Here is a 6,270-nt window from a genome sequence, read left to right as displayed (position 1 = left end):
CTCTGAGTCTCTTTAGAACACCAGTTTGACATTGCTTACAGGATGGAGCTGTCACTGAACTGAATGGTAGAGCTACATTGTTAGTGGGAGACTGCCTCCCTAGGAGCAGTGACAGTTGGACTTTGAGATGACCATGACGGCCTGCCTGTACATTGCCTTGCCTTGGCCAGAAGCCAAGTAAATTGATCTGAAATATGTCTCAGTGATTTTAAAAGTCTGTTTTGACAGAACATACAAAACCTCTGATGGTTAAGTAGCATGGTTTAAACAATGGAACATAGAAGTGATGAAAAAGTAAAAGAATTGCCAATGTTCAAGGAAATCCAAAATCAGGAAGCTTGTCATGGGGAATGGATCCAGACTGTATGAATTAACTGGTTAGCTTCCTGCACTGAACTTCAGTACTCAGGGTCTCTGGCACTATAAGGAGCACCCAGGAAGAAGACATGGTGTGGTTTAGACCAAAGAATGTAATACAAGTCCCTTCTATCTAGCTGACTGAGCATAATCTTATATTTTAAAAATTCAAATGTACTATTGAAATCTGCTGAGTGATTGGAATTAGGAGGGTTTGGGAGAGGAGCCTTTGAAAATAAGATTCCTGAGAGTACCAAAATAAAAACTGATAAAGGCTCTCGGCTTAACCAATACACAAGACTTGATTCAGTATTTACATTTGGAGAAGTCAAGGAGCAAACTTGGTTCCACTGACCAAAACACCTCACATATTACTGTAACTTCCTAGGAGTTCTACAAGATCCATGGCCCTCTATCAAAAACCCATAACAGTCATAAACGTTTCACTAAACTTCGTAGGTACTGATATAAACTCATAAGAATCTACTCATCAGTAGCCTGTGAAAAACTACAATGTTCTAAAAGTATGAACTCAAATATATCTGGCTTTTTTATGTGAAGACAATGTTCTGGGTACTAAAATATTGTAATAGTATTGCCAAGTTGCTGATTTCATTGAGTTTACATTCATTGAAGGCAAATTATATTTAAACAATAATAAACACATGATATCTATCAATGTAATAAATTAGTATGTTGAATAGTCTGTGGGTAGTGTTGCATCTTAAATAGAGATGGATCTCAGCAGTTATGTATGATGCCCTGGAGATAAATCCTAGCTTATTGTGTAACAAAAGGGAGATCATAGACAATAGTGATAACTAGAATCCAAAATTAACACAACTAAGATTGAGTGATGGTTAATCTCAGTTATTGACTTGATGAGAGATGAGGCATTGGAGACAGGCCTCTTAACATACCTATGAGAGATCGTCTTGATTAAATTTATTGGGGTGGGAAGACCTGCCATTGTGGGTGGCCTCAGTCCCTTGGCTGAGAGGCCGGAATGTATAAAATGAGGAAAGTTAAAGAGCATAAGCACTCCTCATTCTCTTCGTCCTGGTTATAGACACAGTGTGGCTTTCTGCTTAAAGTGAAGAACCAGCAAGCCTTTGTTAAAGGCTTAAAAACAATCATATACCTGCCCAGAGAAGCATTGCAGGTATGGCTGCTATGTCACATGTACACCAATAGATAGCAGAGAGAAAAGAGGCTGTGTCTATCCTCAATATTCTGACCTATGAATGTCTGAATGATTAATAGCCTAACATTTCAGAGAGAGAGAGAGAGAGAGAGAGAGAGAGAGAGAGAGAGAGAGAGAGAAATTGAAATGATCATCAGACTGGCACCATTGTGGTGCCTGGACAGGGTACTAGCCTGAGATGACTATCAGGTGCAGTGCAGTCCTAGGGTGGGCAAGGAAGGAACATGCCTGAGATAACCCCTGCTTGGTGCTTTAATGTGTGAGCAGGGCATAGCACTCCTGACTAAGAGACCCTAGTTGCCTCTATGAGGAACAAGTAAGTAGTGAATAAATGGAAGACAAAAAGAAACAGAAGGCTGTGGGCACAATGAATAGCGGCAGAACTGAAGACTCAAGGGTAGTGAGAAATAGCCTGATTTGAGTGGCCAGTGACGCCACCTGGGACAATGGTAGAATCCTAGTCCATGTAGCCACTGGGAGCTATATTGGGCCAATGGTCCTGAAGCAGCAGGTATGGTCTGTTACCACCAAAGGCCAGGTGGATATCCCTAGTCTAGGCTGCTGCCTAAGGATATGTTGATGTGTAAGAGCTGTGCAGAATTGGCCCTACCAATTACCTGAGCATCATGGGAGAGCTGGCTCTGGGAGCATGAGAGTAAGAGAGCTAACCCCACTCTTAGCCAGCTGCAGTTGTGGAAGTTTCAGATGATCTGGCCCTTGAGCATACAAGCATGGGTAACCTGGTCCTACCGCTTGTCTCCTGTGTGGTGGTGTGGACAAAGGAGAGATAACCTCCTCTCTTCTTCCTCACCACCTGTGGAAGGCAGGAGACCTACCCCTGAGGTCATCAGAGCAGGAGAGTTGGCACTGCCCCTCACCTGTTGCAGAATTTGGAGAAGCAGGCCCTACACTTCACCTGGGCAATACATAGGGCTAAGTCTGATGACAGAGGCTTGTGTGGGCCAGCCGCTAGGGTCTGGATATGGCAGAGCTGGCCCTGATCCCTGTCTTCAGTATGGTGACATGGGAATGGAAAGATGTCCTCTCTCTCTTGACCCTTGCCGCTAATGGCAGGCAGGAGGTCATCATAGTGGGAGAGCTGGCCCTGCCCCTCACCAGCTGCAGCACCCTAAACCTCACCTGGGTGGCACAGTAGAGCTGGTCATGGATGCTGGGATTGTGGGTGAACTGGCCTTGAGGGTGTGAGTATAGGAAAGACATCCATGCCATTCATTTGTCTGCTGGGTCAAGAGAGACACCTTCCTCCCCATTCTCTTTTCATCTATGGTAGTCAGGAGTGCTTTCCCTGGAGTCATGAGAGTGGTAAAACTGGTCCTGTTCCCTCCCTGGCTGCAACATTCAGGAGAGCAGGCCCTGCCCCTCAACTGGGCATCAGGGTAGAACTGGCTTTGGGAGCAGGGGTTGCTGCTAAGCCAACCTTGAGGGCCGGAGAGTTAGAAAGGCAGCTGACCAGCTCATAAACCTTTCAGGCCCAGTCCAGTGCTTTGAATTGGCCCATTCCAACGTCTACCCAACAACTGAAATGCTGAAGTGCATGAAGTAGAGGGTACTATCAATCTAAAACTACAGGATCTCCATGATACAGGGTGAAACCAGGATATCCAAGAGAAGTGCCAGTGAGGTTCCTGTATTAATAAAGTATCAGAAGCCAGAGGACTCTACCAGACCAATGACTCTTTTGCAATGAACGTCTACAAGTAAAGCAGTGTGGACATAAGTGTATAATGTGGGACACACTGTGACACACTACAGCTTCCACAAGATTTTTTTCTTCTCTCTTTGAGGGGAGACTCAATGAGTGGAGGAACAAGGGGAAGGGAAGATGAGCAGGATTGGGGTTCATCATGTGAGAGTCATAAAGAATCAATAAAACGTTTTGTTTTGTTTGTTAAAAAATTCTATCATAAAGAAAAACAGGCTCATTCCTCTTTATGATTAAACCTCTGTTTCTCAAGAATTGGGCTATACTCTACCATTAACCTTAAATACAAGTGGTTCTATACTGCATACTCCAGGATGGCAATCATGTCTTTGTTTCAAAGAGTTATTTTGTAAACCTACCTGTTTTTAAATGTTACATGACCATCTATAACTTCCTCGATATGACTATGACTGTCTTGTTATACCTACCTTGCAACCATGTCTTTGTTTCAAGAGGTCATTAGGACTAACTTGTTTGTTCTGTTCCTGTAACCCTGCCTATTTTGCCCCACTCTGGCTTGGAAGCTTTCTATCCCTAGCCTTGTCTTCTTCATATCCAGGATGGCCTCTCAAACCCCATCTTAGGAGGAGTCAACCTGTGTACACAAATAAAAAACACTTGCTCCAATTAATTGCCTGCTTTGGCCATGATGATTTGGGTTGTCGGTCATTCTCTTTCTATCTATCTGTGGAATTAACACAAGTTCATGTTGACTTCCCTGTGGTGATAGACTGTATTCTCCTATTGAGAACCAAAATAAGTCCTTTCTTCCTTAAGTCAATCTGGAGATTTTATCACAGCAACAGGAAAAGTAAATAAGACAGGTTGTTAGTTTTACAACAAAATCAATTTTCAGATGTAGTCATGAATGTCTGTAGTTATAGCATTTGAGAGGTTGAGGCAAGAAGATTGTGAATTTGAGTCCATCCTATGAGAACCTAAATTATACTTTAAAATGTTATGATGTCCAGGCATCAATCTTAGGCATTGTAAGAGGCGGGTACCACTTTAGACTGCCTCCTAAATACATTACTGCAAGTTGCTAAAGATATATTCCCCCTGTTCTCTCTTTTGGAATGATTTTAAATGAGAAATTTGCAAAGATGTTTCTATTTATTTTACATAAAATTACAGGACTATACTCAGTTGATGGAAGAATATTACTGATTACTGCAAGTTGTCCTCTGACTGTCACACATACCATGGCAAATTTACACACACACATACACACACACACACACACACACCATAAATAAATAAATTAATTAAATAAAGTTCATTCAGATTGTCTTTATTGAAGTACAACAATAATTACTGAACGTCATGAATCAATAGCTATAATACATCTTAATAAAATCAAGTTGGGTGATCACTGGAATTAGAGAGTTTAAAATATATTTGATCATAAAATTTGGATTTCTTGATAAAAATGGTGAAAATGTAATATTAGCTCTTTATTTGAACAGATCGTGTAGGCAAAGTCAATTTTCAAATTTGAGGCAATTAGAGCATCCCTGATGGAAAGATAATTGCAGGAACAGTAAGAGCAAGTAGCTTCCTCACCTTTTTTCCTCCCAAACATTCCACATTGCATTTTCCCAACACGGGCCCGGGGAGCCAGGAACACCGTGGGGAGAAACTAGACTGGACTAGTTTCAAAGTGATTTAAGGTTTTTCATCAACTTTCAGAAATCTTGGAAGTATTGCATTTAATGTTTAAATATGCAAAATATAACATGTTGAGTAAAAATAATATATGTTTATTAATATGGAAAGTTACAAATCTGTCATAAGGATGGCACTGAGCCAGCCATACAGAAATAAGGAGAGAGGAGAAGAGGAGAAACTGGAGGAGGAGGAGGAGAAGGAGGAGGAGGAGGAAGAGGAGGAGGAGGAAGAGGAGGAGGAGGAGGAGGAGGAGGAGGAGGAGGAGGAGGAGGAAGAGGAGGAAGAGGAGAGAGAGAGAGAGAGAGAGAGAGAGAGAGAGAGAGAGAGAGAGAGAGAGAGAGAGGATTGAAACCATGAGGATAAAAGTTAAATAGCCCCCGCTGCTCTCTGCAATCATTCAGAATAAAAAAGTTCTGAGTGCTGTCTCTGGAAACAATGGCATGAGATGAAGATCATAGAATGAGCTAGGAGCAAAGAGCCTTGAGGACCAGATCTGAGACTGAGGCTTTCTACCGTATCTCGTCTTTCATGATTTTCAGCCCAGAATAGTCTGAGATGAATAAACGTTAAAAAAAAAAAAGACAAAATAATGCCAGCCTTAATAGGAAGCAATTTGGCAGGTGACAGCAAGAAAGAGTGCCCAGCTAACATGGAAACTTGCAAAGCGCCTCTAAGGTCCCTGCTGATTTTTTGGTTAAATAGCTCTGCCAAGAAATTGAAAGGATGCTTGCATTTACGGCTGGTGAAGACTACAGAGACAGCCTTTACTAAAGTGTGAGTTGGCTTTCCCCCAAACATTGCATTACCCTTGAATGGAAAATTGATCGCATGACATACGGTGATAACATCTGCCACCCATGGATAAAGCCACAGCGCCGTGTGGGTGGTAATGGAAGCTGTAATGGCGAGGGTGGAGAATTTAATGACAGCATGTAACACCGACAAAAGTAGCAGCAATCAGAAAGAAAGGAACAATTTGTGTAAATCTTTACCATGGTTCTAGAGGGCTATACATCCCATTCTCCTGTAGTCATCCCAGAGTGGAGAATAAAGGCCCACAATTATTTTTTTAACCTCTGCGTGGCTCAGTTGTAACACCAACAGAGAAATTTCTTCCAGACAGCTGTGGGCAAGTGTTATTGCTTTTCCAGTAAATAAATAATTGTTACAAATTTAGGTTGATCATAAATTTGTAATAATTGTAACCCTTCAGGCCTACATACATATACCAAAGGAAAAAAATGAAGTTGATTTCATTTTTTTAAAAAAAAAAATTTTAAATGAAGTTGACACATTTCTTTTAAGAGTTTCTAAAATT

At 41.6% G+C, this 6,270-nt stretch overlaps 1 non-coding gene across 1 annotated transcript; it reads left to right on the top strand.

The window, feature by feature from the left end:
- Positions 1-1,497: 1,497 nt before the first annotated feature.
- Positions 1,498-1,629, top strand: LOC127686559 (small nucleolar RNA SNORA17). The gene has a single exon (XR_007978174.1). It is a non-coding gene; the product is annotated as a small nucleolar RNA SNORA17 (small nucleolar RNA).
- Positions 1,630-6,270: the final 4,641 nt, after the last annotated feature.

This window comes from Apodemus sylvaticus, chromosome 5 (assembly GCF_947179515.1).
Source record: "Apodemus sylvaticus chromosome 5, mApoSyl1.1, whole genome shotgun sequence".
NCBI lineage: Eukaryota > Metazoa > Chordata > Mammalia > Rodentia > Muridae > Apodemus > Apodemus sylvaticus.
The sequence above is the reverse complement of the archived record's forward strand: the minus strand, read 5'-3'. Positions and strand labels throughout refer to the sequence as shown.